Source organism: Mustela nivalis, assembly GCF_964662115.1.
Source record: "Mustela nivalis genome assembly, chromosome: 6".
In the NCBI taxonomy this organism is placed as follows: domain Eukaryota; kingdom Metazoa; phylum Chordata; class Mammalia; order Carnivora; family Mustelidae; genus Mustela; species Mustela nivalis.
The window spans coordinates 96,723,403-96,738,414 of record NC_139025.1 but is presented as its reverse complement, the minus strand read 5'-3'; the positions used below and the strand labels follow the sequence as shown (position 1 = coordinate 96,738,414).

Sequence of the window (15,012 nt, the reverse complement as noted above, 5' to 3'; positions counted from 1 at the left end):
GTCAGAGACTAATGCTACCGGATGAGCTCCACGTTCCTTTTAAGGTTTAGTTTCATTGTTTCTGCAGAACTACGGGCCTGATTGTCAAAATGGCTGACCCTGAGGAACACTGCAGGAAAGTAAGCCAATAGGCTTCAGATAAAGAGCGCCTACTCTGTACCACGAACTCTCCATCATGACGGTGGTTAGTTGTGTGAAAGGCAGGGATGTGTGCTTCTGTGTGCTGGGCTGCTGCGGGGTGACACGTGGGGGTGTCTGGGTCAGCTCAAGGTTTCATCCGGTGGTCCTTTTAAGTTTTCTTCCTAACGTCATTGTCTGGACTTTCTATTACCAGGATCTTCCTTACCGACAGAGAAGGGGCTGCAGTGAGGTAGTCTCTTCGACTTTTTCCTTTATATCTATGGAAATGTTAAGGGTAAATGCAACACTGAGAAATAAATCTGGTAAAAAGTATGTTTTCCTTTGGTCGTTGTTTGTTAGGCCCCAGTTTCTTTTCCAGACGCAGTTCAGTTTTTTAGGTCCCTTCCCCGTCTTTATCTATTACACAGATTTAAGTATTAAATGTTATTAATATATTTGATGGAATATGATTCAGCCATCAGAAACATCAAATCTTGGCATTTGCAACAACTGGATGGAACTGGAGGACGTTATGCTAAGTGACAGAACTCATTCAGAGAAAGACAATTATCGTATGATCTCACTGATCTGTGGAATTTAAGACACAAAGCAGAGGATCATAGGGGAAGAGAGGAAAAAATAAAACCAGAGGAAGCCAGAGAGGGAGACAAACCATACAGACTCTTCATGATAGGAAACAAATTGAGTGTTTCTGGAGGGGAGAGGGGTAGAGGGATGGGTTAGCTGGGTGATGGATGTTAAGGAGGGCACATGATGTAATGAGCACTGGGGATTATATGAGACTGATGAGTCACTGACCTGTACCTCTGAAACTAACAATAATTGTATGTTAATTAGTTGACTTTAAATGAAAAAAATTAAAATAATAATAAACTAATATATTATTACCAAAAATATAAATAAAAATAAAAGTTTATTGACAGGGCACCTGGGAGGCTCAGGGGGTTAAATGTCTGCCTTGAGCTCAGGTCATGATCCCCGGGTCCTGGGATTGGAGCCCCTGGTCTTGAGTGGTCAGGCTCCCTGCTCAATGGGATGTCTGCTTCTTTCTTGAGCTCTGTCCTTTCCCCCTTGCTCACAGGCTCTCTCTTTCTCAAGTAAATAAAGAAAACATTTTTTAAAGAGTGAATTAACATGTATACTGGTGCATGTGTTTCTCTCCTCTTTTTCTGTCACAAATAATAACATTTTATATGCAATGTTGTACACTATTTCCTCTTTCCCATTAAGAATATATTTTGAACCTATTTCATGTCAGTAGCAAAAGTGTACTTGGTTCTATTTGCATAGTATTCTGTTGTAAGGATATGCATCATATTTTAATCAGTCCCATGTTCAGGACATTCTGGTTTTTTTTTGCCAACTCTTACTATCATAAACCAATTAGGAGGAATATACTGGAGCAAAACAGCAGCCCGAAGGCCCATGGGTTTATCTGAGTGCGCATGCTGTCCATAAGTCCCTCTGTGTGCTACCGGTCTTCCCTGGAGATAAGTTCTGAAGCTCCTGCATGAGTGTGGGTTCTAGGGGCTATGGGTTGACAATAGGAAACCCTTCCAGATGCACTTGCTGTTACCAGACCTAAGGAAGCCTAGGAAAAGTGAACATTCTAGGCACAACTGAGTAGTTATTTTTATTATGATTATGATTATTTTTTTGTAATGGGTATCTGAGAGGTCAGTATCAATTGGATTAGACTTTGGTCTTTTAATGCTGGAGACAGTTAAAATAATAGCCATTTTAGTATACGGCGGCCAAACTAAGGTACTAGGATGGACAGCTAACTTATTTTTACATTCACTTGGAACATACTATGGAGCAGATTGAAAGTTCCCATTTGTAAGGCAATTTATCTAAATTGCCTCACTGAACCCTCACACCAGACTACAAGGTAGTTCTGACTGTCCCCATGCTAGAGATTGTCCTGAGTCCCAGACAGGGTGGTGATAGCAGGGAGCAGCAGAGTCCTGAGGGGCTTCTTTCAAGCTCCAGGGCTCTTCCTTGAGCACTGCTGCTCAGAGGGACGCAGGGTGCGGTAGGGTTTAGGTCAGTTCTGCCCATTCAGGCTGCCTCTGAGTCTCATCTCTAAGATGGTATATCATCCAGACTGAACTACCTGGCTTGTCAGGGCTTTGTTTCCTAGGTAGTCATGTTTCCTTAACAAAATGTATTTGTAGAATGTGACAGATGGAACTAGCCTCTGTTCCAATGGTTTTCTCACCTTTCACACCCCTGTCCTCTCCAGGTGCAAACTGTGTTTATTTTTTTTTCTATTTTTTGATTTTATTTATTTATTTGTCAGAGCGAGAGAGCACAAAGCAGGGGGAGAGGCAGGCAGAGGGAGAGGGAGAAGCAGTTTCCCCGCTGAGTAGAGAGGCCAAGGTGGGGCTCCATCTATAACCCTGGGATCATGACCTGAGCCAAAGGCAGACATTAAAGGTCTCGGGTCATGATCCCAGGGTCTTGGGATCGAGCCCTGCCTCAGGCTCCCTGAGAGCCTGCTTCTCCCTGTCCCTCTGTTGCTCTCCATACTTGTGCTCTCTCTCTCTCTCTCTCTCTCTCTCTGTCAAATAAATAAATAAAATCTTTACAAGAAAAAGAAAGGAAAAAGAAAAAAAAGTATTGAGGAAAGAATTGATGGTTTGACATCTCTGTGTGTCTAGGCTGGCTGAAGGAATTTCAGGAGTGCATGGATGCTGCAAAAACTACAAGCTCTGGACATCACACTACGGAACTTAAATAAAATATCAAGGCTGCCATGGAGTGTACCCACCATTCCTAAAAGCCCAAGAGACAACGGTCGAATTCTGGAAAAGTGAAGCTACGCTTCCTGTGAGAAAAAATGATTTTCCTCCTCCTCCTGAGTGATTTGATCAGTGAACTTTTTAGAACAGGAGTCAACAGAACCAAGGGAACTAAGTACCCTACTATGCCATCCTTTCTGATCTTGTTTCTCAGGTCTCCCTAGACCTACTTCCTTGATGCCATATCCATAATCTCCTCTACCTTACTTCTTTTTTAGATATTTACTTATTTCTTTAAGAGAGAGAGAGGAGGAGCAGGCAGGGGAGGGGCAGAGGAGGAGAGGAAGACCCCAGGCAGGCTCTGCGCTGAGCACAAAGCCCAAACGGGACTCCATCCCTGGAACCTGAAATCATGATATGCACTGAAATCAAGAGTAAGTCCCTTAACAGGCTGAGCCACGCTGGTGCCCTCCTCTAACGCACTTAAAAAAAGGGAGAGTGCAGGATTTTCTTCCTGAGTCCACTGTGGTGAAGAAAGAACAAGGACTGGAGGCCAGGAGACCTGGGGTCTAGTCTCAGTTTTGCCACTAGGAAGCAACAACCATGAGCAAGTCTCTTACCCTTTCTGAGATTCAGGCCGTTCCTCTGTAAAAGTGGGGATTACATTATCTCAGGGATGGCAAGTGGAACACGCACATTTACCTCCATTCTGCCTTCAACAGAGGCTACTGTTCAACCACATCGCTTATTAGAATTTTTTTCTGCAACGTCCTAGGCAGGCCCAATCCATTAAAGTAGATACATGAGTCAAAATCTACTTATTCTTGTTTAATTTAATAATCCTTACAGACCCTTCTAGCTCCTAAATGGAACGTTCTGACTTTCCAACTAAGAGATGGCCATTTTTGTGATCTGGTAATAGCTCACTCAATAAAAGGAAAAGGAAAATTTAGGATCATAATTTCAGCCCCATGTCCTCCCAGCCAGGGTCTGAGCCGGGTTTTCTTGAGGTCACCCTGTCCTTCCTTCCATGCCAGAGAGTTCAGCATTTGAGCTCACCCTCCATCAGCTCACCCAGCAGGACAGTCCCAGACTGTAGCTCCCTTTCATCTCAAATAGCCCATAATTAGCAACTTCATATTTGACAAGGCATCTCTGAGAAAAGGAATGATCTCAGGTCACCGAGAACCAAAAGTCAGGAGCAAAGGCACGTAATGATTCTATTCGATGCTTACGAAATCTACCCAGATTTACAGTTCTTACCCAAGCAGGAATGCAATCACACAGACAGTACCAGATGGCAACAGCTTCAGAAATCCAGGTGGTTGCAACTGTGTTTTATTGAAATAGTCCAGGAAGTGGTTTACAGAGGGTCCCCCTCATCCCCCAAATCACACAGGGGCAAGCCCTGGGTAGGAAGGCATGTGTGTTTGGGACAGGAGCCCTGGCTGGAGTTCTTTCTCTCAGAGCCAGGAAGGGGGAGGGGAGAAGCAGGTGCCACAACAGGGAAGTGGGGCATCTCGCTGCTCTGGCCTCAGGTGCAGACCTACACAGAACCGTTAAAGTGGACTGGCACGTATGGATTCCCTTCACAGGTCACAATGATGGATTTCCGTAGCTGCTGAGTCTCGTATTCGCATTTGGGGGATTTGGCCTCTTTCTTCAGGTGGCAGTCGGTGATGCGCATTTTGGAACTGCTTTTGTGGCAGTTGGGCTTCGTGTTCTTACAGGGGACATTTCCCTGGAAGCAGACAGCCTGGACATCTGGCAGAGGCTCGTGGATAAACGTGTTCACCCGCTTGCAATCTCCGAAGATGATATTCCGGTGCTTCATCATTTTATTGCAGTAGCTGGCAGTGACTGTGGAGGTGTCTGGGTCCATGTGCTGCCGCAGGAACTTCTCAGCCTGCGTTTCCTTGGCCAGAGAAGGCTGGACGTAGCCCAGCACCAGCAGCACCAGGACCAGTGGTAGAAAGAGGATGAAGAACCTCTCCTGAGCCATGGTGGTCTCACTCCTCTGGAAGAACCTAGCTGGGAAAAGGAGAGAGGAGAAAAAACATTGCCTTAGAAAGAACCCCAGCTCCTACCTGTGGCCTCCCTGGCTCACAGTCTCCCTTTTGGTCAGCCAGAAAGCTACCCCTTCTCCTGTGCAATTTTCCAAGGAATGTGACAGTTACATACACTCTTGTCCGAAAGCATTCAACTCCCACTCGCTGCAGAGAGGCGGGTCTTTGCCTCTGGGTAATGACCTGATAGTGAACTAAAATCCTGCAGTCCTGTGTCTGAATATTAGAGATTTTAAAATTTAAAATACATTTGAGGGGGCCCCTGGGTGGCTCAGTCTGTTAAGTGTCTGCCTTGGGCTTAGGTCATGATCTGGGAGTCCTGGGATCGAGCCCTGTCTCGAACCCAGCTCCCTGCTCAGTGGGGAGCCTGCTTCTCCCTCTCCCTCTGCTGCCCCTTCTGCTTGTGCTTTCTATCCATCCCTGTCAAATAAATAAATAAATAAATAAAATCTTAAAAACAAGACAAAAAAATAAAATACATTTGAAAAATTAATATATTTATACCCAGTGCTCAAGGGGCTTATTAAAAAATCCTTTTGAATAAGCCATGAGCTGATCGGCATCCCTGAAATACCACATGACCTGCAGGATCATGACGGACAGAGCGAGGCCTGTTTTCCTCCAACACAAGGGCAACAGCACAGTGCCTAACACCAGCATCATAGAGGGATGCCAGTGTGTTCCCAAAAGCAATGCTTCCCTCCCCCAGTGCCTTTGGTTCCCTGCAGCCCACATGCTCCATCCTGATATTGGTCCACCGCAAGCTTTCTTTGGTGCTAACCTCAGCCTCCTTGGTCCCTCCAATCAATGCATAATAGAAAGAATCCCTGAGATCATCTCTTCAGCCACTGACCTGGATGTCTAGCTTGTTCTCTAGGACAGAGCAGAAAGCCAGTCTCTGTGATCCCCGGATCTCTGGGGAGGGAATCTTATACAGATTACAAAGGGGCTTGGCTTCCAAGGAAAGATAGGTGGGAGGAGCATCTTGGTTTCACTTTAGAGGGAACCAAGGACCTTGTAAAGAAGGACATTGTAGGGAATCATCTACACCACGCTTTTTTCAGGACTGCTGGGAAGGGTGAGTCTTGTTTATAGTATCATGTGACCTCATCTGTCTGCTGGTTCACAAAGATCAACAATGAAAGCCATTATGGCAATGATGCCTGAACCCTGGAAAGTCATCTTCATCTTGGGGGGCCATTTGCAACAAACAAATAGCTCTTGCAGGTTTGCAAAGGGCACATAAATGTGTGATCCCCAGAGCAGCAGGGAAAGGGAGGTACTCTATCTCCTCAGGAGTCCTGGCATGGCTGGAATTCCAACAGCACCTCTTCTGGGGGTGGGGGCTGGTGGGGCCGGCATCCAGGCATCCACAGCTGGAAGACTGGGCAGACCTAGCTTCTGGGAGGGGGATGTTTCCTGGGCAGGGAGAGGAGGGGACCTGTGACCTCACCCAGTGTTGGCCACTTCAGCTCTCCTGCATGTGGAAGGTGGGTGTGCAGCAGTTCTTGTCCACAGTAACCACTCCTAGAAGGTCAGAGAGGAGGAGAGGAACTAAAGTCAAACCAAACTCCCAAGGGATGTCAGGCCAGCTCAGTCACCAGAGCATGGGAAAAATCTTACAACTTTGCTTCTGTATCCATGTCCTGAAATGTCTTCCTGGGATTTTCACTTCCCGAAAGTGGCAGCTGGAATGCTGAGGGTGTAACCTGACCATGTGAATGGCTTTTCCCCTCTTTAGCACATCATGATCTTAATTCAATACACTGGCTTTGATTTCTCAACACACCAACAGAGAATTATTTACCCTGGCACTTGGAAATAAAGATAAAATAAGGGATGCTGACAAAACAATAAAATAAAGCAAAACCTAATGGAGTACATGACTTCATTAAAGCAGCCTCCCACTAAAAAAATTTCTAAGCATGGATATCAGGTTACTGAGAAAAGCTCCTCAGTGGAAATATGAAATTCAGGAAGGAATAAAAAAAGATGATGATACATATATGGACAAATAAAAGGTGTTTGACGATATAAAGCCATAATATCTTGTTGAGTTAAGAAGATAAATTTAAAATATATGTCAGGAACATAACTTGGAAGTGATGTGAATTGCCAAGTGTTCAAGAGATGACTAAAAGTATTGATTAGACTTCTCTATGTTTAGTATGCATCTGAGAATTTCTAAGATAAGCAATGAAAAGAAGGGAAACACAGGGTTTGAATTCCAAACTAGCAGAGAATAAGTAGACTGTGGATCAGTTAGGAGAGTCTAGTTGTGCTGCAGTAACAAACAATCTCAAAATTTCCGTAGTTTAAAGTTTCTTTGTCATTCCTGCTATATATCTATCTTGGTCCAGCCTAGGGGCTCTGCCTGCTATTGTCACTTGGGAAAACAGGTTGGCACAGGCTTCTTCTTGACACACACTGTCTTAATCAAAGAGGCAGAGGAAAGAACATAGCACTGGGATGCCTCAGTGGCTCAGCTGGTTAAGCATCCTCCTCTTGATTTTGGCTCAGGTCATAAGATCAAACTCTGAGTTGGGCTCTGGGCTGAGCTTGGAGTCTGCTTGGGATTCTCTCTCTCTCTCCTCCTCCTCTGCCTTTTACCCACTCTCTCTCTCTGTCTCTAAGTGAATAAATAAAACATAAAAAAAAAAAAACCCAGCACCGCAGAGGACAGCTCTTAATGCTTCTGCTGGAAGGGACATATGTCACTTCTATTCACATTTCATTGACCAGGGAAAACCTCATGGTCACATTTAAGTGCAAGGGACAGAGAAGTAGGATCATTCTAGGTGCCTGGAATGAGAGAATTATTTTGAACAGCTTTAATGGCTGTCACAGAATGACAGACAATTACACCATTAATCCAAAAGAAGCAAAGAAAGGATAGGAAATAGAAATGCCAGACAAATGAGACTAATAGAAAAGGCAAAATAAGGTAGGATAATAATAAAATAATAAAAATAATGAGGAAAATAAAAATGAATAATTATGTAAATGGACTAAATGGTACAGTTAAAAGACAATATTGATAGAAAAAAATTAGCACTTTTTCTGTCTATGTGCATATATAGAGAGAATATACTCACACTCACACACTATGTGTATATTTATGTACACATAATACATGTAAGATTATATGTATATACATATACATATAGATAACTTACAATTTTTAAAAAATGTTTAAGGTAATATTTTATTAGATGATGAGATGTGATAATCAGCAGATCAATAGAGTATTTGCTGGAGTACTTTCAGAGCACCCTTATTCCAAGAGGTCAAAGAGAAAGTCAGAGTGAAAGAAATGGAGTTAACAAGGAGGCTGACAGTGACGAGCTGGAGCAAATTTGTGCACTAACATGATGGGGATGGCTGGGGAGAAGGTGACATGAAGGGGTGCACATCTTGGGGAAAGAGTCAGTATGGGAGAAGATAGTGAAAATACAGCACAGAGAGAGAGCATAGCTCCAGTAAGGGGGCTGACATGGGTAAAGGAATAGGAGACTGTCTTGTCTGTGACGATGGTGGAAAGGGGGAGGTGGGTACCAGACAAGGAAAAGCTTGCAGCTGAGAAACAGTGACGTTGACTAAGAATATGAGCAGCAGAAGAATGTCCCTTCCAGCAGTGGGATTTTCTCCAAGCAGTGAGACTTGAGTCTTGTTTGCCTCAAACCTCTGTTTTAAAACTGGGTTCTGAGAATGTCTGCATCATCTCTGTTTGTCCTCTAGGTAACAGGGACAGTTATCCAGTATAGAATGTGTCTGTGAGCCATTACTGAGAGACATCATTTCCCATACATTAAATCACAGTTGCAGTATTTATCTTCATTACACAGATTAAAATGTGATATCAATCTCTCAAAATTTCTCTCAAGTAGTTTGACATACATCACAGTTGTCATTTCTGTTATGCCCCAATAATTGGGTCTGTGATTAAAGGAGCGAGACTGATATAAAGTGAAGGTCAAGCAAAGTTTTATTTCATGCCAAGCATCAAGAATCGAACTGAACGTTCGGGGATGCACCTCTTACAAGGGAGGGCGATCCTTCTCTGTTTCACAGTCTAGCTTTTAAGGGCAAAGGCCATGCGGTTGGGCCTGGCCATGCACATGTGACCAATGAGATTTTAACAGACACAGGAAGCTTCCCAATGATGGTAGATGACCAATTGAGTTACAATTTACCCTAGTAGACATTTGATTTAGCCTATCACACCTTGGTTAGGATTGGCACCCAAAAGGCTCCCAGATTGCGGGCCCATACTCTTGGGTAACCAGGGAGACAGTATGCATCCCCCCCACTGATCAGATGTCTCCACCTGGCCTGACCCACCATTGTATCTGGGCTTTGTTACCTGGAGCTGGTTTCTGGGACTTGTTTTAAGGGAATCCCCTGGGGGAAGGGGAACAGGGACATTTTAACTTTAATGGAAGCCTCTTGCTAAGTACATCCTTACATTACCCCCTTTTCTTGGGAGACTAGTCAAATCTTTGACTTTTTAGCCAGTTCTATACCGCCCTTTTTAACGGCTGCTAGACTGTTTTAATGACTCCAGTGTGATTTACCCAGAAACAGTATTTCTTTCCTAAGGTTATGCAGAGCCCCCCACTTCCCTTTATGAGAAACAGTAAGTTAAGTCCCCCGTTTTTTAATTTTGCAATTGCTCATGCCTCCCGCCTATATCTTAACAAAAGGGGCAACAATGAATTTAATGAGCTCATTGTTTTTTGAGTCTACTTTTAGTCCAGGATCGGCAGGGTCCATTGGCAGCAGCATTCACCTCTGGGGGGCGATCTTGTCCTCAGCTCTTTTGACGTGACCCTCGTGAATCCAGGCCCTGATGCCTCCTACTTTTATTGCCATGGGAGTGGTCAGGATGACAGTAAATGGTCCCTTCCAGCAAGGCTCCAGGTTTTTCACTCTAGGTGCCCCCTCCAGAGGCAGCGACGTATCTAAACCATGTCCCCGCACTGGGAAGGGTGTGGCTCCACCTCCGTCTCCATCCCAGTGTGGTCAGTCCGGATCCCTGCAGGGGCTCTTTTAAGACAGACTGTAATGCCTGCAGTGACTGGAGTATAGACTGATCAGTCATTTTTGCTATAGCAATCTCTTGTAATCGAGGGCAATGGGCAGGTCTCCCGAACATTATTTCAAATGCAGTCACCTTATTTAAGCAGGGTGTACATTGCACCCAGAGGAGGGTGAAGGGAAGGATATCCACCCACCCACCGCCAGTTTCCAGAATTAATTTTGTCAAGGTCTCTTGAAGAGTCTGACTCATTCTTTTTACTTGCCCTGAGCTCCGGGGCTGGTAGGTACATGTAGTTTCCAATTAGTGCCTATGGCTTTGGCCAATACCTGTGAGACTAAACTCACAAATGCAGGGCTTTGTCTGACCCAGTCACAAGAGGTGACCCAAATCTCTGGTAGCTTTTTGGTTACCATTCCTGCCATTTCATGTTCAGCAGAAAAAGCCTTTACCCAGCCTGAAAACGTATCTACAAAAACTAACATATACCTGTGCCCATATTTTCCCAGTTTCATCTCTGTAAAATCTATTTCCCAATAAATTCGTGGTTCCTTACCTCTTTCTCTTTTCCCTCTTCCCATTCTAGTTCCTCCTGCATTTACTGCCTGACATTGAGCACATCTATCAACCACTTCTTGAGCCATACACCCTAATTTAGAAATCTGGAACTGCTTGCCCATAAGCTCCTTAAGTTTGCGTGTCCCCAGATAAGTGCCCTGATGTATTTGGCTTACTAGTTTCTTCTAGTCTTAGCCCAATCTCCTTCATAATCTAATTTAGTCCACTTCTGTAAATGTACCTGCATCCTTGACCAGGAGGGCTGTGGCAGCAATTATGCGCAGGCAAGGCGGAACCCAGCTGCTACTGGATCTAGTTTCTTGCTAAGATAAGCTATTGGCCTTTGAGTCTGCCCCAGAGTCTGAGTCAAAACTCCTTCAGTCACCCCTGCCTTTCCATCCACATACAAGTGGAAGGGCTTGGTAACATCTGGGATGGCCAATGCTGGGGCAATCTGTACAGCTGTTTGTAATTCCTGAAATGCTCATTCTGCCTCAGCTGTCCACTCTACCATAGTGAGTCCTCCCTTAGCCAGTTCATAGAGAGGTTGTGCCATCTCCGTGAACCATGGTATCCACAGCCTGCAGTAGCTCACCATCTCAGGGAATTCCCTCATGGAGACCAAAGTCTAAATAAGTGGTGTGGCTCTTACAAAGATGTGTTTTCATTGCTGACACCCGGTACCCTTTTCCCTGCAGAGTCTGTAAGAGAGGTCTTGTCCCCTGCAATCATGACCCATAGTCCTCAGCAGCTATTTCCATTATTTCCACTAACTCAGTCAGATTTTTCCTTTCAAATTCTTCAATTTTCTGAAGTTACTTCCTTATATCTGGGGCTGACTGACTGGCAAAGGCAAGATCATCTACACGAGTTATCGTGCAACTTCTCTGCAGTTTACCTTAAGCTGTCTAGCTTAGGTAAACAAATATTTAATAGCAATCTAATCTAGAATTTGACACCCATAAAGGCATGTTATTAAAATAATTTTTATCTCTAAAATAACCATTTCCAGAGATATACAAATCAGGACTTATTCATTTGAAAAACAAGTCCAGTTTTAACAAACTTGGCCTAATAATTTACATAAGCTCAGCAAGAACAGTAAGTAATCATATAGATTTAGAATCTGCTTTGCTGGAACTTCTCATAAAGAATCTATAGGTTGAACTTTTAGTAGCCTCTCTGGGCCAGAAGCCAAGCCACAATTTGCCATCAGACATGCCTGCAATACCTGTCAGATTTGGGTGAACTCCTGAGGTGCCCAAAGTAATCTGAGATTCCTCCTCCTACCAGGGAGTGACATTCTTTACTCACCTGGTCAGGCTGCTGGGAACTCTGTAAGCAAGGTATCAGGCCAACAGTTCCAAGGGGCTTTACGGCTCTAGGTTTTATAAAATCAGCCTTAGTTCCTCTAAGCTGGTTATATCTGAGTCTTTTCAAATATGATGTTCCAGTCAAAGCCTTGGTAAAATGACCAGTGTTTCCAATGCTGTCCTGTTACAAGAAGATTCTTATTGAACTTATGCAAATGACTGATTGCCAAGGAAGAAAGAATACTTAACTGAGTAGGTTTCAGAGGGTTCAGATAGAGAGAAAAGTTGAATGCCTTGATTTGTTTACAAATGAATACCTTTACATCTCTATTAGTTACAGATAACTTAAGAAAAATTTTCCCTAGCCTAGAGGAGCAAACATTACAGAAACAGCAATGTTTAAAACATTAAAGACACAACATCACAACCTTTCAGTCCATCTAGTCCCATGTTACTAATTCTGGTTTAGTCCGAATGTAGCCCTTACTTCTGTAAATTTTTACCCATTTCAGTTCCCGGGATTTTAACATATCAAAGACCCGTATTTGTCCTGAAAGTCTTTCCATATGAATTTCCTGTAAGGCGGAATTCATCTTACAAGAGAACTTAAACAATTACAAATGAAAAAACTCAGAACAGATATAGTTAAATATCAAGTGATGACCCTTATCAAAACATTAAAATTGTAGGAAATGTATAGAACCTCTAGAATAATTACAGCATTTACCCAAATGCAACCCAAGATTTATCATTGGGTTGCATTTGGGTACTGCATCAGTACTTGCTGAGTAACTTGGCATATCAAGGAAGCCTTATGAGCCAAAGAGATCTCATTTACAACTCTGGGCAGTCAAAGAGAAGACCATTTACATTTCAATTAACTGAAGAAAACTGCCCTTTTAAACAGAGAGAAAACCAGCTTTTCTATACCAGTGTTTTTCCTTTTTTAATTTTTAAGCCTGCAGTCTTGAGTTTTCTGGGTTTCCCTCCCATGAATGATGTCTCAGACAAAGGGAGGAGGATCTTTCAGATGCTGTCCTGCTCACGTCCCTCACAGGAACTTAGGAGCATCTTAGCTAAGGTCGGTCCATATAAACCCCAGATCAGGCTACTTTGTGGAGTAGATGACCATTATGCCATATGACACCCCACGAGACTCAGGGTGCAGCCCACTCGGACTCCATAGCGGAAGCGGTGGAGCCATACAGACACATTCACACAGTCAGGCATTCTTCAGATTCAAACAGGTAGGACACCTCTCCCCACTGGGTCTCCCCTTCCATTCTTTAGGAATGGATCTAGCTCAGAAAGCGGCCCCAGGCCCGTTTTTATTTATTATTTAAACAGAATCAGGCATCTGGTCTTTTTCTCTCCTTTTTACATATTTCCTACTTTTCTACAGAGTTGTTTCCCTTATTTCCATCAGTCTTAATTACACTTAGCCAGAACTTTGTACTCTTAGAAATACCTTAACCTCTACTGAAGATTAAATATAAACCAATTGTGAACTGTTACAACAGAATTCTTTAGATAGCAAATTTATCAATCAGTTAAGCACAAAACATGTTTGCCAACAGATTTCAAAAGCACAAACCTAGTTCCAGCAACCAGCGCTCTAGCATTTTATACATTTGGTTAAAGTTTCAGGTTACCAAAGACTTTGAAAGCTACCTTAAGAATTACCCATTAAAACTTTGAGACAGACAATTAATCATCAGTTCAGTCACCTCTTTGCTAATAGATTTAACACAGATTTTAACAAATAACACGAGCTTACTTGACTTTAAGGTAAAACTCTGAAGTTTCACATTTACTACTGTTAACTCAAAAGACATGTTCATCCTAATTAACTCAACAAACTTAAAGTAGTTCAAATACTGAACTATGTTCCTCCTGGGCCCACTCCACTTTGAATATTTACCTGAGACCCGGGGGGAAAGATCTGGCATTGGGGGTATTAGGTCCAGGGTGTTCTCTTCTTGTTTCCCGACAGTGAAGAACAGAACAAAGTGCCACCAGAATGCAGAGAAAGGGTTCCCAGTTCTAGGGCTCATCAGCTCCAAGAGAGGAGCACACACCATGCTTTCCCACCAGCAAGAGGGAGGCGCTAGGTAGTCCCCGTCGGGCCAGAGAGGGCAAGGAATGTCCCCAAAACAAAGTTTGTTTTGGCAAACAACAAACTCGGGAATATTCCTTAAAGTCTCTGTCTCGAATTAGACTACCCCCAGTTGGCTCCAGTTATAGCCATTAAAAGTCAGAGTTCCCTTACTCTCTACTTATCCTATTTCTTCAAACACAACCAACAGCAGAGAAGACAACAAAAAGACAAGACAAAGACAACCACAAGCCCAGGAGTTCTTACCCAGAACCTGCCACCGGTGGGGACTTTTTGATCTTCTGGCCTTTCAGTGGGACTTGAACCCCCTGACCACCTAGGTGACTGCCTATGGGGACTGAAACCCCCTGACTGTCTGAGGGGAATCGAACTCCCTGGCGATCTACCAGTGGAGGGAAGGTGCGTCCCCACATCCTCTCCAGCCCTGGGGAGCATGGCAGCGTCCAGCTTCACCCAGGTGGGCTATACCTGGAGCTCCACCCAGACACAACAACCGATCTCACAGAGCACCTGGAGATCATCGGATCCCACAGAGTAAAATCTGTGAGATTTTACCTCGATGCTTTTCCCAGAAATTCTGATGCTTGCTCAGTTCTTGTCATTTAATCCCAGACGAGCCCCCATATGTTATGCCCCAATAATGGGTCCGTGATTAAAGGAGCGAGACTGATATAAAGTGAAGTTCAAGCAAAGCTTTATTTCATGCCAAGCATCAAGAATCAAACCGAACGTTCAGGGATGCACCTCTTACAAGAGAATGTGATCCTTCTCTGTTTCACAGTCTAGTTTTTAAGGTCAAAGGCCATGCAGTCAGGCCGGGCCATGCACAGGTGACCGATGAGATTGTAACACACACAGGAAACTCCACAGTGATGGTAGGTGACCAATTGAGTTACAATTTATCCTAGTAGACATTTGATTTAGCCTATCACACCTTGGTTAGGATTGGCGCCCAAAAGGCTCCCAAAAGGCGGGGCCCATACTCCTTGGTAACCAGGGAGACAGTATGCATCCCCCCACTGATCGGATGTCTCCA

General features: G+C 43.9%; 1 pseudogene across 1 annotated transcript; it reads right to left on the bottom strand.

Moving 5' to 3' along the window:
• Nucleotides 1–4,193: 4,193 nt before the first annotated feature.
• On the bottom strand, nt 4,194–5,854 carry LOC309867829 (ribonuclease pancreatic pseudogene; annotated as a pseudogene). The gene is made up of 2 exons: nt 5,805–5,854; nt 4,194–4,916 (listed from the first exon to the last, which is right to left on the bottom strand). The product of its transcript is annotated as a ribonuclease pancreatic pseudogene (transcript).
• Nucleotides 5,855–15,012: the final 9,158 nt, after the last annotated feature.